General features: G+C 38.5%; 1 pseudogene; it reads left to right on the top strand.

Annotated features, from left to right (window-relative positions):
- Positions 1 to 1,700: 1,700 nt before the first annotated feature.
- LOC137003491 (interferon-induced very large GTPase 1-like) lies at positions 1,701 to 7,057 on the top strand (annotated as a pseudogene).
- Positions 7,058 to 16,141: the final 9,084 nt, after the last annotated feature.

Here is a 16,141-nt window from a genome sequence, read left to right as displayed (position 1 = left end):
CTTTGAGCCAATAGAAGAAGTGTCAGATAAATTCCTGACATTAAAAACCATCTTCCTACTGGCCGTTTCTTCACTAAAAAGGATCGGCGATCTACAAGCGCTGTCAGTCGCTCCATCATGTCTAGAATTTGCACCGGGCATGGTTAAGGTCTTTCTACACACTAGACCGGGCTATGTTCCGAAGGTGCCGTCGAGGGTCCCAGGTCCCATCACACTTGAGGCGTTCTGCCCGCCTCCATTCACAAATCCAGATCAGGAGAAGAAAAATCTGCTTTGCCCTGTGAGGGCACTGGATGCTTACGTCCACAGAGCTGCCCTGTGGAGAAAAACAGATCAGTTATTTGTGTGTTATGGGTCCCCTAAGAAAGGGGGCCCAGCATCCAAGCAGAGGATGAGTAAGTGGGTGGTTGAGGCCATCTCACTGGCGTATGAAACAGTGGGACTCCCATGTCCCTTAGTCGTGCGTGCTCATTCCACGAGAGGTATGGCTGCATCTAAAGCTCTCTTGTCCGGAGTCTCTCTGGACGACATATGTGGTGCGGCTGGATGGTCATCCCAGCACACCTTCATTAGATTTTATAATCTCAACCTAAATGTTACTCCGGGTGCCAGAGTTCTACAAGACAACAGCCAGGCATTCGGAGACACGGCGTAGTTGGGATAGCGTTCCCATCACGTCATTCGACGTAGCGTCGATAGTTCCCACGAAAGGGAACGTCTCGGGTTACGAGTGTAACCCCTGTTCCCTGAGTAAGGGAACGAGACGCTACGTCACGTTGCCGTACCTCCTACATACCTGGAGCGCTTGCTTCAGACATATTACAGAAGCTAGCGTGCTTTGTTTCGGGTATGCTTTATAGCTTCCTGATCCGTGACGTCACCCGCCTCTGACGTCACGTCTTTCTCATTGGTTGGATACAGAGGTGCTTCACGAACACAAAACACAGAGGGTTCCCATCACGTCATTCAACGTAGCGTCTCGTTCCCTTACTCAGGGAACAGGGGTTACACTCGTAACCCGAGACGTTTTTGCTGATCTTCCAAAACTGCTGGGAGAAAAACAAGAGAGTGGGATTCCACTGAGAGTTTGGCTTTATCCTCTGGACAAACTTCACTCGAGAACTTCAAAACTTCATAGAGACATCAGCATTGATTTAACCATAAAGATTGAATCAGTGATTGAGAGTTTAAATACAGCCGAGATGAAATGGAGTGATTTTCTGAAAGACTCTCCTGCACGGATGTTTGCTGAATTTCATGATAAAATACAGAAAATGAAGCAAAACAGCTACATGTACAAGTTGAAACTCATGAAGAAACTTGGCTCTTTGCTGCCAAACATCCGCGGGGACATGGAGAAGGAAACTGCACTGAATGATCTTCTACAAGAACATGATGAATCTCCATTCAGAGGACATGACCTTGCAGAATGGCTGAAAGAGAGAGAAAGAGAGTCTGAGATCATTAAAACAATCCTGAGACAGCTGAAAGACGTTGAGGTAAAAGACAACATTGATCTCATCAAGATGGATTAGGAGGTTGGGAATCTGGTCAGCTACACATTCACATCATTGAACTGCTCAGATGTGCTTCTTCAACAACAAACCGCCTATCTGAGTCCTTCAACACAAGGAGAAACTGATGTGACGAGCCCTGATTTCAAGCGAAAGTCTTGGCTAACTCCTGAGATCCAAAAGGCCATGAGGAGCAACTTGAAGATATTTAAGAACTTGATCAATTCAAACAGCTGTGAACAAGACAGGTTCATTGTGTCATCAAAGGATATGGAGAATCATCCTGGTTCCTGCATTATTCTGTACGGAAGTGAATGTGATGAAGCTGTTTGCTTTACTCCTCCATCCAAACCAGCCTGTCCGATCACTGAAGAGGTCAAAGGTCAGAATGTGGTTCTGAAGGTTCCTCCATCATGTCCTGCTACAGTGGAGCTCAGATTACTGTATAAAGTGAAGCAGGACACAGTCTGGACATCTGAACCTGTGCTGAAGGATCAAGACACAGTTACTCTGACTGATCTGAGAGCAGAAACTGAGTATGAGATCAAATGTGCAGCGCTGGGGAAACTCAACTACACTGTAGACAGTGACATGATCAGAGTCATCACAGAGGTATGATGATCATTCTTCAAATATCAGCTGACAATAAAAGCATTAAGTAATTGATCAGAAATATTTTAACTTACCCTCTTATTGCCACTTCAATGACTTAATCAGTTGTTCATTAGAATCAAGTGTGTTTTTCAGCAAAGTAAAAATAACCTAGTAGTTAAGGTTGAGTACCAGAAAATATTGAATATAATAAATGTATTATTGTTTTGTCTGTTAAACAGAGAAAAAACAAGGACATTGGAACATCAGGAATCAGAGCAGAAGAAATATATCATCTATTTCACAGACTTCATCTTAAATACCACAATAAACTGAGAGCTGCAGATGTTCTTCAGATAACTGAACATTCATTACAGTTCCATGAATCTTGTGCTGAAGAGGAGCTGATTCAGACTTTCATACAAAAACTACTGATGATGGACTATAGAGCGAGATACATTAAAACTAAAAAGAACAATGAGGAAGATCACACACAACGAAGAGACAATCACTCATCTGAAGATGAAAGTGATATTTTTCATGAAATGGTTTTGTCTAATGAAGGAGCAAGTCAGTTTAAGAGGATTCACCCGATGGATGTTCAGATGGCCGTGTTTCATTGTGCTGATGGTTTCCTGAAGCAGCTGATGGTCACTAAACTGTCCCAGTGTCAGTACGCTCTGCCTCTGCTTGTTCCTAATCCATTCACACAACAGATTGAGTTTCCTCTCTGGACATTCAGAGAAATCACCAAGAGCTGGAAGATCAGAAACACCAACAATGAAATCATCAGTTAAACCCATCCGGTCTACAAGGCAGAAACTCCAATGGTGTTTTTCTTCAGGTTTGGCTCTGTGTCTTCATCCAAGTCTCAGCTGATAAACAGTCTGATCAATGAGAAACACAACACGTTCTTCCACAGGAACTGCCCAGGCAGCAGCAGAACCAGAGTCCTGATGGATGGAGTGGTGGAGATCGCCTGGTTCTGCCCCTCTGGATCATATGATGATAAATTCACTGACTGTGTTGCTTTCTGTAATCTACACAGTGATGCAGGAGACCATGAGAAACAGCTGCAGATCCTCACTGAAATGGCCTCAGTCAATGTTGTTCTGCTATCTCAACTGGACAGGAATGACAGACATGCAGCAATAATTCAAAACTTGTACAGGAACAGAAAGCCACTCATCTGTCTTTTTACTGAAGATGAATCTACTGTCATTTAGATGAAGACAGGAAAATTCAAAATTGGTTTAAAAGACAGAAATCACTCAGAAGTATCTGAAGAACTCAGAAGAGTTATCAATGGTTGTCTCTCAGAATCATCTTCCACTTTCAGACTTGAAGATGTGTCCAAACACTCAGACATCAGAGTAGATGAGGAAGATGATGATGACTGCAGGAGAGGAAGAGAAGCAGCACAGCAGATGATGAGTTTACTGGAGAAGAAAGATCTGACAGAAATCAAAGAATCAGTTCTGCCTCATCAGGGGAAACTGTGGCATCAGTGGAGTCAGAAGAACAAGGAACTACATCGACCTCGAGGAGAAGAGACTGAAATGGACATCAGTAGAAAACAAACAAAGATGAAGAAAATCCGTGAACAGCAGCATGAATCTGACAACAGTGAGTTTATGAAGTTCTTTATTAAAGAAATGATCACAGACACTGGACATATTATGTATTTCATTAAATGGCTCGGAATCCTCCTGGATGAATATACCTCAGCTGACCTTTATTCTCTACATCAGAGGCATAATAAAAAGAGGTCAAGAGACAAAAAACTGAAAGAGAAACATGACAAATATGAAAATCTCTGGGCTGAACAAACCAAACTTGTAAAAATATCTGAGGAACTTCAAGCTGCAGCCTTTGGTTTGGAGCACATCATGAGGGAGATCGGTCAGATCTATGAATCATGTTCATCTGTGCAGAAGAACAAGAAAGACCTGCAGTTTGACTTCTCTTCTCTCCCGAGTCTTGCAGCAGAGATGATGATCTCTGGATTTCCACTGGAGCTGATGGATGGAGATGCTGCTCATGTTCCTGTGATCTGGATCTCTGCTGTTCTAGATGAACTCATCCAGAAACTGGGAGACCAGAGAGTCTTTGTGCTGTCAGTTTTAGGGCTTCAGAGCTCTGGGAAATCCACCATGTTGAATGCCATGGTTGGACTCCAGTTTGCCGTCAGTGCTGGCAGGTGCACCAGAGGAGCTTTCATGCAGCTGGTCAAAGTGTCAGATGAGATGAAAACACAGATGAACTTTGACTATATTCTGGTTGTTGATACTGGGGGTCTTCTTGCTCTAGAACTGGCTGGAAGATCAACAAGACATCATGACATTGAATTGGCCACATTTGTTGTTGGTCTTGCAAATCTGACATTGATCAACATCTTTGGAGAAAACCCATCTGAGATGCAAGACATTCTTCAGATTGTTGTTCAGGCCTTCATGAGGATGAAGAAGGTCAGACTGAATCCCAGCTGTGTGTTTGTGCATCAGAACGTCTCAGACGTCACAGATGAAGCAAAAAACATGGAGGGAGGGAGACGACTGCAGGAGACATTGGATAAGATGACTAAACTCGCTGCTGAAGAGGAAGTCTGTGATGCAGAATGTTTCAGTGATGTCATTAGATTTGATGTTCAGAATGATGTGAAGTATTTCGCTCAGCTCTGGGAGGGAAACCCACCGATGGCACTACCAAACCCAAAATACTGTGAGAATATTGAAGAACTAAAGGAAACTATTATATCTCATGCCTCAAAATCACATGGATTGAAGCTGAAAGTATTAAAAGACTGTATTAAGGATCTCTGGGAGGCTTTACTGAATGAACGATTCATCTTAAGCTTCAGAAATCCTCTGGAAATTTCAGCCTACAGGAAACTGGAGACAAAATACAACAAGTGGTCCTGGAGTCTCCGCAGTGCCATGATGGAAACTGAGAACAAACTACAAAATAAAATAGAAAATGAAACAATTCATGAGGTTGAGGAAACTGATGTGAAAACAGAAATGAAGACGACAAATGAAGAAGTGAAAAACTCAATCTCAGGTTTATTTGAGAAAGACACTGATGCAGAAACACTGATTCAGTGGAAAATATCATTTGACATCAAAATTAAAGAGCTTCAGGAAAACGTTGCAAGAGAAACAAAGATGAGATTAAATGAGATTCTTCAGCAGCGAGACCTGAAGAAAATTATTGATGCTCAGAGGACACTTCATGAAAACACTCTCTATGAAAAGAGCAAAAACCTTGCCTTAAAACTCAAAGACAAAGCAAATGATGAAGAAACACTAAAGAAATAGTTTGATTTGTTTTGGAAACAAAGTGTAAAGAAGATCATCAGAGACAATCCTTCAATCAGAGAAATTGATTTAATGAGAGATGTGAGAGAGATCCTAAAACTCATCTATAAAAGTGCTCCTAAATACCAATATGGTGAGAGCTGTGATATATTTACTGTGTCAACTTATTCTGAATATGTTATTTTCAGAAAGCCCACAAAAAGAGTTAAAGAAACACATGGATTTGCTCACACTCTGTCTCCAGAGGATGAAACCCAGATAAAATCATTAGTCACAGATGTTGTTCAGCAGACAGACAGAATGATCCAGTCATTTAACATTTCAAAGATGGGCTATAACATCAGCTGCATTCAACAACTCACAGGTTACATCAAGACAAGAGTAACAGAACATCAGAAAGGACAAGTGAAATATGTGTTCAAGATTGATTTCTTCATGGATTTGGTTCTTTCTATCAGTAAAAGGGCAGACAAGATGATCTCTGACCAACACAGATTCTTCAGAGATGCCAATGATCCTAAGGTATATGTAGAGAAGAAGAGAGAAGAGTACTATAGTGTTTTCCAGAAATACTGTCATGGAGCAACGTCAGCTGCCATTTTTGGAGAGATCATCTGTCAGAAACTCAAAGAGCCCATTGAGCAGAGTGTCTACAAGAAGATTGCCAGAGATCTGACTGATGAAGTGAGATCAAACTGTGAATCACTGAATGGAAACAGATCAAATCTGGAGAAACACATCCTGAAGACACTGGCAGAAGAGGAGGATTTTGACAAATACATGGACTACATTCATAATCCCAGAGATCACTTCAAGAGTTTCATCAGAGATGAAGTCAGTCGGTACATCACTGATAAGTTCAGTGTCAGTGTTTTACCCAAGATGAAGGAGAACATTAAACTCCTGCAGCAGAAGATCATGGAAGCAGCACATGAATCTACTGAACATGTTCAAGTGAACAGAGAAGATGTTGGTTTGTGGTTGAAGAGTTTCACACAGAAGCTCTCAGATGAGCTGATCTTCTCTGAAAAAGACCTCAGTGGAGTGAAACATGATGATGTTGTTGATGATTTCAACCTCCTAGAAGATGTGATAAAACAAGAACTTCTTTCTGTAATGTCTGACATCAGCAGTAGATTCAACACAGAGACATTTCCAGTAAATCTGGACTATAAGTTCAGACCAGATGAGCTTCTGATTGATCACTTCTGTCAGTCCTGTTGGGTTCAGTGTCTGTTCTGTAAAGACATTTGCACCAACACTACAAAAAACCATCATGGAGATAACAGTGCTCCTTTCCACAGAGTGAGAGCAATTAATGCAAGGCATTTCCCTCAAGCACAGTATCTCTGTGCTGTTATTTGCTCAAAATTAGTGGTGAGTGATCAAGATGTCTATGCAACAGATGGAAGCCTTCTTTCTAGAGAATACAGAAGAGCAGGAGGAGTTTATGAAGACTTGAGCATCACCTCTGATCTCTCTGAACTGCCCTACTGGAAGTGGTTTGTCTGCAGATTCCAGAAAAAGCTCCAAAAATACTACAATAAAACATTTGAGGAGAGGGGTGAGATCCCTGTTAAATGGAGAAAATACTCAAAAAAGGAAGCTATTGAGAGTTTGGATCAGTGCATCTAATGAAGCAGATAAAAAGCAGATAAAGAATCTTCCATCTCCCCTCAGATTCTCCTCAGATCACAGCCAGAAATTAGTTTCAATTATACACCAGTAAAACTCCAAACTCAAACCTCATAGAGAATTGATAGAGTACACTGGATACAAGAGCTTTGGAGACAATATTTAATCTAAAAGTGTTCTGTTCAATAGAGGTAAAATGCCAAAAAGATTTACAGTTTATTTTTAACTTGAATTTTAGAAATTTGTATTGAAAAAAGTTATGCAACCTTTACTAAAACATAATTGTTATTGTGGTTTATTCTATACTTTTTTTTTTTTTGCCGATTATAGCTGTTTTTTATTCTGTATGTTAAGATATTAAATTAGCTGTAGATATTCAAATGAGTTTTATGTTATTCATATTATAAAAGTATTTGCTGTTTAGAAATACAAAAAAAAAGCATCATTCAAAACAACTATATGCAGTATTGTCGATTAGTCGATGTATAATCTAGAAATCGGTGTTCCATCAGAGTGATTTTGACACTGATATTTCAAGGTAAATGACATAAATTTGCTTTTATCAGATTTCTAAAACATTGAAACATTTCCATACTGTGATCATTATATCTAATGCTTTGTGCACTTATATGTGCAGCTAAAAGTAGCTCCTAACTTGCCGATTTAGGAGAAACTCTTAAAATAATGGGCTTGTCAGTCTTAATTTTAGGACTCCTAAATGTTTGCTCTAAGAGTATTTCACAATACATTTTAGTGCTAAAACTCAACTCAACTCAACTCAACTCAACTTTTATTTATAAAGCACTTTCAAAACCATTAAAATGGACCAAAGTGCTGTCCATGGTTAAGCTAATCAATAACACTAAAATACATACAAACATTAAATACATTAAAACAAGACACCAGAAAATCAACAACAAATCACTCACAGTTCTCAGACCTAATCAAACGCCAAAAGCTTGATTAAATAAATAAGTCTTCAAATCCTTTTTAAAAATATCAATGCCTGATGAGGTTTTTAGGGATAGAGGCAACACATTCCAAAGTGCAGGAGCCGCAACAGAAAAAGCGCGGTCTCCACTACGCCTCAAGCGAGACCGTGGGACGGTTAGGAGCATATTCCGAGAGGAGCGAAGGTGACGTTGAGGCTGATAAGGAATTAACATATCTTTTATGTACTCAGGAGCTTGCTCATGTAGTGCTTTAAAAACAAACATCAACACCTTATATTGTATTCTGTATTTAACAGGTAGCCAGTGAAGGGATATCAATAAAGGTGTTATGTGATCCCATTTTCTGGTATTTGTTAAAAATCTCGCTGCAGCATTCTGGACACACTGAAGACGAGCAACCAGTGATTCACTTATGCCCAGATAAAGAGCATTACAATAGTCCAGCCGGGTTAAAACAAAGGCATGCACAACAATCTCCAAGTCCTTGTACGAAAGAATTGGTTTCAGTTTAACCAATTTTCTTAACTGAAAAAAAGATGATTTCACAACGCTGTTGACTTGACGATCAAAGCGTAAGTCAGAATCGAAAAATATTCCAAGATTCTTTACATAACTTTGCATATTGTTGGACAGTAGTATATTATTTCCAGCCGGAAAATTCCCAAGCTCCTTGTTCCCAAAAATAACAAACTCAGTCTTATCCTCATTTAATTGTAAAAAATTATTTGCTAGCCATCCCTTTACCTCAGTCAAGCACTTATAAAAATTAGTAAAAGATGCATAACCATCACACTCCAATGGAAGGTATAATTGTAAATCATCAGCATACAAATGATAGTTAATATTATGCTGCTTAAAAATAGACCGCAGGGGTAACATATACAGAGAGAACAGAGTCCAAAACCAGCTCCTAAATGTGTGAAAAGGTAGTAATCAAGAGGACTCCGTGCACTAAGATCAAATCATAAACAATCCCAAAATGGCGGTTGCTGGCAATCCACCTCCGCAGTCCACCCAAAGACACTGAACATCATTGAGGCAATAGGCAATAGAGCATTGGGTGCTGAGCCTTCTCCTCATAAATTGCAAGTACTGGATGAAATGGATGGCACTCATGGAGGAGTTCTCCTCTTTCATGTGGATGAATCTGAGTAAGACACCCCACTGGAGTGACATAGAAGCCTGTATCAAACACTTGGGAGAAAAGGGGGTGCCAATGGACTATATGCACGGAGCGTTCTTTAGAACTTCCGCATTAATATAAGCCAGCTCGAAAACTTCCAGAGAGATGTCATTTGCTGGTGTATTGAGCATCAGTAGTGTAATACTTACTTTATAATCAGAATATAGTCACTTAAATAGTCATTATTTAGCATTAATTTAGTTATTCAAACGTAAGGCAGCATACAAAATAAATAAATAAAGACGTACCTCATTGTTTCTCCTCTGCTAAATTCAGTTCTCTCTGCAGTTCACTGATTATGTGAAAAAAATCTTCAAAAAATACATATTGTGCAATTTAGTTAGAATAATTGAATAAAATGTGTGTTTTTACAAGTGTGCTGAAATCATTGATCTTGTGCTGCACTGACTGACAGCTGCTGTGATTACAAAGGGAAGTACGGTGATCGCTTTCTGTGTCATTCATTCACAATAAAAGTTATTGTTTTTCTTAAGATTTTGTGAGTACTTCATACTTCACATTGTCAAAATGTATTTTTAAACCTAGTTATTTTATTCACCTTATTCCGCCACACCCAATTTTAATTCTGCTATCATCTGCAATCTCTGTAACTTAACGTTACAGGAATAATGTAAGCTATTGTTAGTCAAGTCAAGTCAAGTCAAATTTATTTATATAGCGCTTTTACAATTGGTAATTGTTTCAAAGCAGCTTTACATATTAGAAGCACAGAAAAAAGGGAAGTGGTTAAAAATAAGCTGTACAAACAAGCGTGGTAATATGTAACATATACAAGATGGTGCTACATTAAGCCAATGTCGGCTGACTCCCAGGGGTGGAAAAAACCCCCTAGGAGAAAAACCCAGCGTGCTGACACTGGGAAAAAAGTCCTAGGAGGGAAAAAACCCCTTGGAAGATATATATAATATATGTAAATGGATATGGAGATCAAAATCTGAATTATACATTTTTTTATAGAGATTAAAAATAGATTATATATAAATATATGTAAGCGGATACGGGGATTAAAAATCTGAATTATAGATGCAGCCAGAACTGGATCTGTAGGCCCATTGTCTCCTGGGTTACGTTGTAGTCAGGTCCAGACACAGGTTCTCCATCTGATCTGGATACGGCCTGGATCCAGCACCCGGCAAACCTCAGGATAAGCAGAGAGACAGATATTAGCGTAGATGCCATTCTTATTCTGATGTACAGGTATATCTAGTGTTATAGGAAATGTTCTCGGTTCCGGCCGATCTAATTATTGCAGCGTAACAATCCTTTAACGGATTTGAAAAATGTTAATGTATTGATAATGTGTTATGTGTATGCAAGAGCAAAGAGATGTGTTTTTAGTCTAGATTTAAACTGACAGAGTGTGTCTGCTTCCCGAACAATGCTAGGAAGATTGTTCCAGAGTTTAGGGGCTAAATAGGAAAAGGATCTGCCGCCTTCAGTTGATTTTGATATTCTGGGTATTATCAACTGGCCTGAATTCTGAGATCGCAATAAACGTGAAGGACTATAATGCATTAAGAGCTCACTTAGGTACTGGGGAGCTAAACCATTTAGAGCTTTATAAGTAAGTAGCAAGATTTTAAAATCTATACGATGTTTAATAGGGAGCCAATGTAATGTTGACAGAACTGGGCTAATATGGTCATACTTTCTGGTTCTAGTAAGAACTCTAGCTGCCGCATTTTGGACCAACTGTAGTCTGTTTGTTAGACTATAATGTACCATAATCCTATCGTAAATATGTACCATTGTACTATTTTACATATGAAATATATAGGTGGCAATTGTAATAATGCAAGATTCGTTGTATTTTGTGAACTGCTCATTACTGATCTCAAATGTATTTATAGAATGGACTTCACGAATCTAACGCTAACAAGCACATGGTAGCTTACCTGAATCTGACAACCTGTTCAGCACCCGCCATGACTTCTTTACTGGAACATCGTAGCCGAGACATTTCTCGGGGTAAAGTATTCGTCAGTCAGCTTCCCGTCCATGAAATGGTACGAACACACATAAGGGCGCTTGGGTGAGCACTTCAAGTTTAGCGCCTTCAGCCATTGCCTCAGGTGCTCCTCATCTTAAGGTGGTGGGTGTAAATTGTAAAATGCACCGCGACACTCGGACCGCTTCACATTGTGTTCGTAACATCGTTGATGCTGTTTCAACTGTTCTCTCTTCTTAATCTAATTGTTATGACAGCCCCTAACTGAGCATATAATACTCATCTACCGTTACAGGATTACCGCTAGCGACTACTAGCTTAGGTCCCTCAACCGGAAGTAAGATGACAAAATGAACGTAATGGCGCCACCCTTGTTGTCGCGGAAAATAAGGTGAATAATGTTTAATATTTAGTCAAAAACAAAGTAAAAAACTAGGAAATGGCTGATATATGCGCAAATAAATGCTACTTTGCCGCCACCTGCTGGTTAAATTGGTAATTATTGTCTTTTTTATTTTTAAAGTGTTTTATTTTTAAGTGTTTTCTATCAAATGTTGAATTTCATTTTTAAACGTTCGGTTTTACAATGGGGACGATCTCAGAAGGATGAACAAATAATGTTTGTGGTCAACACATTAAAAATAACATTTGAAGTGCTGAGGGAAAAAATGTGTGTGTGTGTGTGTGTCTAATTACAGACACTGCATTTCCCAGTAACTTCATCTTTATTGCAATCAATAAAACTGGTTTATTTGCGAATTAGGTAAATGTGATAACTGCATTAAAACATGAATACAGCATTAAAAAGTCAACCATCCCTAGTGAAAAAAAGTATGCTAAGTATACCTGCAGCAAGACTAATTATTATTAGTGACTGAGCGAGGGGGATTCAGACGTGGACCGTGATGTCAGCAGCTCTGATTGGCTGAAGGCAGTAAGCAACAAAATCTGATTGGTCACAAACCAAGTTGAAGAGACATTTGAATTCCGAAGTCTCAAGTTCAACATATTTTTTCACATGTAACGTTACTTGTGCTGCTGGTGTGTTGTTTAATATAGATTTGTGTGTACGATTGTAAAATGATTCTGCCAGTGTAAACTTAATAAGCATTTACACATATTTGGAAATTATAGGCTATACTGCATATATTAAATGGGCTTTTAATGCATTAGTCATACTGAAATAAATAAGCACAAGTAATAAAATGAATTCCAAGGATGAAGAACTAAACTTAAAATATAATCAAATTTAACTTTAGACACACTACAACAGGATATTAAATAATGTATTTTTTAAATATACTTTCAGTGCATTGTTACAATGATCATTTTCAGTACACAGTTAAAATATACCTCAAATATATTTTTATAAAGTGCAAATAAATACACTTTTAAAAAATAAACTGAACTTACACTTCAAGTATATTTTTCTAAAATATATTTTTTTAGAAAATATACTAAAGTACAATTATTTTAAAGTGTGTTAAAAGTTGTATTGTGAAAATATGATACTAATATACTTTTTATATATTTAGAGATAGTACATTTTTTGTTAGTATATTTGCAATGTACTATAGAAAAAGGGAATATATTTAAAATACAATAAAGTATACTTTTTTTTTTTTTCACTAGGGATTGATAGTTTTGTGTCGATGTACAGCAACTACAGAATGAACAGCTAACAGTTTACCGGAAATGCCCGAGCTGGCTTAACGACAACCAGCTATTGAATACGGATGTCCGAATGTGCGAATATAAAACCTTTACCCAAGTCAAAGTGCTTTGATCAGGTCACCAACCTGAAGGAATTCACAGAAAGGTGTAGCTAACAGTGATCTGTGATCTGCAAGCACATGAGAAGTGGACCAAATATTTTGAAAGGTCCAAAAGCATAGAGTTTCATTCAGAGCTACTGAGGATTGCACACTCAGTAAAGTTTGAAGTTTAACGCAGACTGTCAGGACGAGCCTTTATGCAAAATGGAAATATCCGCGTGAATTTGTAACATTTACAGATAAGGATATAGGCGTAAATTGAACGTTTTACACTGAGGACATGCATCTCTCAAAGCACCTGACAGGGTAAGCCATTACGCTAATGCATTAGCTTGAAGCTTAAAATAAAGAATTCTCATGTTTTGGACAGCTTGAATCACGTACCTTTCCTGCAGGTGATTCCTTCATTATTTTTTGCATTTTTAGATGCATTTTTGTCCAAAGATATCCTTCATTCAGTGCTGTAATAGAGTGCCTCAGGGATAACGCATTTTTGTAGGCAAAACCCGGAAGCGAGTTAGCATTTTAGGACTTCCGGTTCCATCGCGCTAAAGTCTATGGGTTTTTTTAATGGGTTTTTGCTAAATCGCCTGAAATAAGGTCTGTGATTAACAAAGCCTCTAAATACTTTCACGTTTTGATCTATGATATAAAACACACCAGTTATAACCCGCTTGTGATTTTTTAAACTTTTAATGTGTCTTAAAATCGGCGGTTGCTAACAAATTGCTAAAAGGGACTACTTCCTTTGGCGGGGACTTTAGATGTCATCATGACAAACAGGACATTTGGACAGCATTTCTCATGAAAAAGTGGATAAGTATTCATACACAGCACAGATCATAATCAGTGAGCATGTTTGTAAATAAAGTTGTTTTTTAAATACAGTTTGAGGACGCTTGGTGGTGACGACGTTGATCCACGACCATGATGTGCTGTAGTCCGTTTATAGCCTAATGTTAGCCTTTTATATCTGACGACTTTATTTAGGCTTCAAAATCTATAAATGTTGTGTCAACTTGTAAAGATTATCTTGATAGACAAAACGTGTAAGTGTCATAACCCTTTGTTGAACACAGAGCTTATTTTCTGCGATTTTCCAAAAGTCTATGGGAAAAATGCATAGGCTTTCAACCGAGGGAACCCGTGCGCCGCTAACTTCAGGGTTGGCCTACAAAAACGCGTCATCCCTGGGGCACTCTATTTGACGCAACTGTCAGATGTTTTCAGTGCACGGTGGGCAGACCCGACTAGTTGAGAGTGTCGATGATTTTCATTATCGATTATTATCGATGTTATTGAATAGTTGTTGCAGCTCTAGTAATTACAGTATCCCAAATGTTTACAACTAATTGTAAATCGTGAGAAAATTGCAGTTTTAACCAAGGCTCCGGGACGAGTAATGAGTCACCTGTCAATTGTGTCGTACCTGCGTTACCCTCGGTTTCCGGGTTTATTTTGTAGAAACCATGGAAACACCAAAGACGCCTTAATATTTACATGTTTTAATAGACAAGAGAACAACTGTTTTGATATATTTATAGACAGAAAACTAATTAGCTCAACACATTTATTCTAATTGTTTAAATCTAGTTTTTTTGATTTTCAGAGAGTATATGCTTTTACCATGCCTCAGAGAAAAACACTATTTTGTGAAGTAGCTAACATGTGATTTTTTCTTAAAATGTCAGTTTGTGCGTACACATGCACGAGACCCAATGTTCTCATTCTTTGGTAGAGAAGCAGGGTTATACTAATAAATTAAACCCAAAACGTCTATTTATAAAGCACTTTACAATAAAGACTAGCTGTTTCAAACTCAGAAGTTTTACAGTGAAAAGTGTAACAAGATAATTCTGCACATTTAAGCATTGTAACATTAACTGGACAACTAGTTCCATGATGTTAAAATGCTTAAATGTGCAGAAATGTCTTGTTCCTCTTTTGTCAAAATGCTGAGAACAGTATTTATTTATTTTTTTGTAACAAACTGTTTAAAAGAACACAACCTTACAATCCAAGAACTGTTTCTTATTTTATATAACTTAAAGGGATAGTTCACCCAAATGAAAATTATCCCATGATTTACTCAAGCTATCTTAGGTGTATATGACTTTCTTCTTTCAGTCAAACACAATTAGAGTTATATTAAAAAATATTCAGGCTCTTCCAAATTTTAGAATGCTTTATGAAGAAGCAAAACTGTTCTCAATATTGAACATGCCAAAGTTAGTCATGATCAAATCCCTCATCTTTCTCTTGATCTGGCAGAATCCATTGCTATTGATATATTGAAGTAATAAACAGCAGCATAATAATGGGACAATTTGTTAATGACTGAAAAGACTTTAACATATGTCACATGCTCTCATTTGGCTTGCTGGAATGAACACTACCACAGTAAATAGCTGCAGTTTTGAATTAAGCATTTTAGTTGGTCTTTTCATTTAATTTTTCTTTCTTTTTTCCCTTTGAAAAAATTAGACTCTATAGCCGAGACTGAAATCTCTCCTCATGCAAGATTAGAGTTAGAGTTAGAGTATACTTTATTGTCCTTTTCAGGAAATTTGTTTTGGACTCAAAGCTGCAGTAATACACAATCATAGACACACAATAAACAATGAAGAGGAGAGAGGAGAGGAGAGGAGAGAAAAAAACTACATCTTGCTATTTAAAATATTTAAAATAATAGATACAGGTAAAAATGATTAGAGATGAACAACAGAGAAAAGGGTTTCAAATCAGGAGAATGAAGCAGTGGCCCGCCACATAGAGCAGCCTTCACTTGGGTAAAGGCCTGCTGGCACAGCTCCGTCCACTGGACCGTATCTGGTGCATCCTTTTTAGTTAGATCAGTCAACGAGCTGGTGAGGTCCGAATAATTAGGTACAAACCTTCTATAATATCCCGCCAGCCCGAGGAACGGTCTAACCTCCTTTTTGGTCTTGGGGCGCAGACAAGTCGCAATTGCTGCGGTCTTATCAATTTGGGGACGCACCTGTCCATGCCCCAAGTGGAAGCCCAGATACCTTACTTCCACGCGCCCAATTGCACACTTCTTCGGGTTGGCCGTGAGCCCAGCCCCCCTCAGCGATCTCAGGACAGCCCTCAAATGCTGCATATGCCGCTGCCAGTCATTACTGAAGATAATAATATCATCCAGATAGGCAGCAGCATATGCACCATGGGGCCGCAAAATTTTAT

Source organism: Chanodichthys erythropterus, chromosome 3 (assembly GCF_024489055.1).
Source record: "Chanodichthys erythropterus isolate Z2021 chromosome 3, ASM2448905v1, whole genome shotgun sequence".
NCBI lineage: Eukaryota > Metazoa > Chordata > Actinopteri > Cypriniformes > Xenocyprididae > Chanodichthys > Chanodichthys erythropterus.
This window is presented reverse-complemented; position numbering and strand designations above follow the sequence as displayed.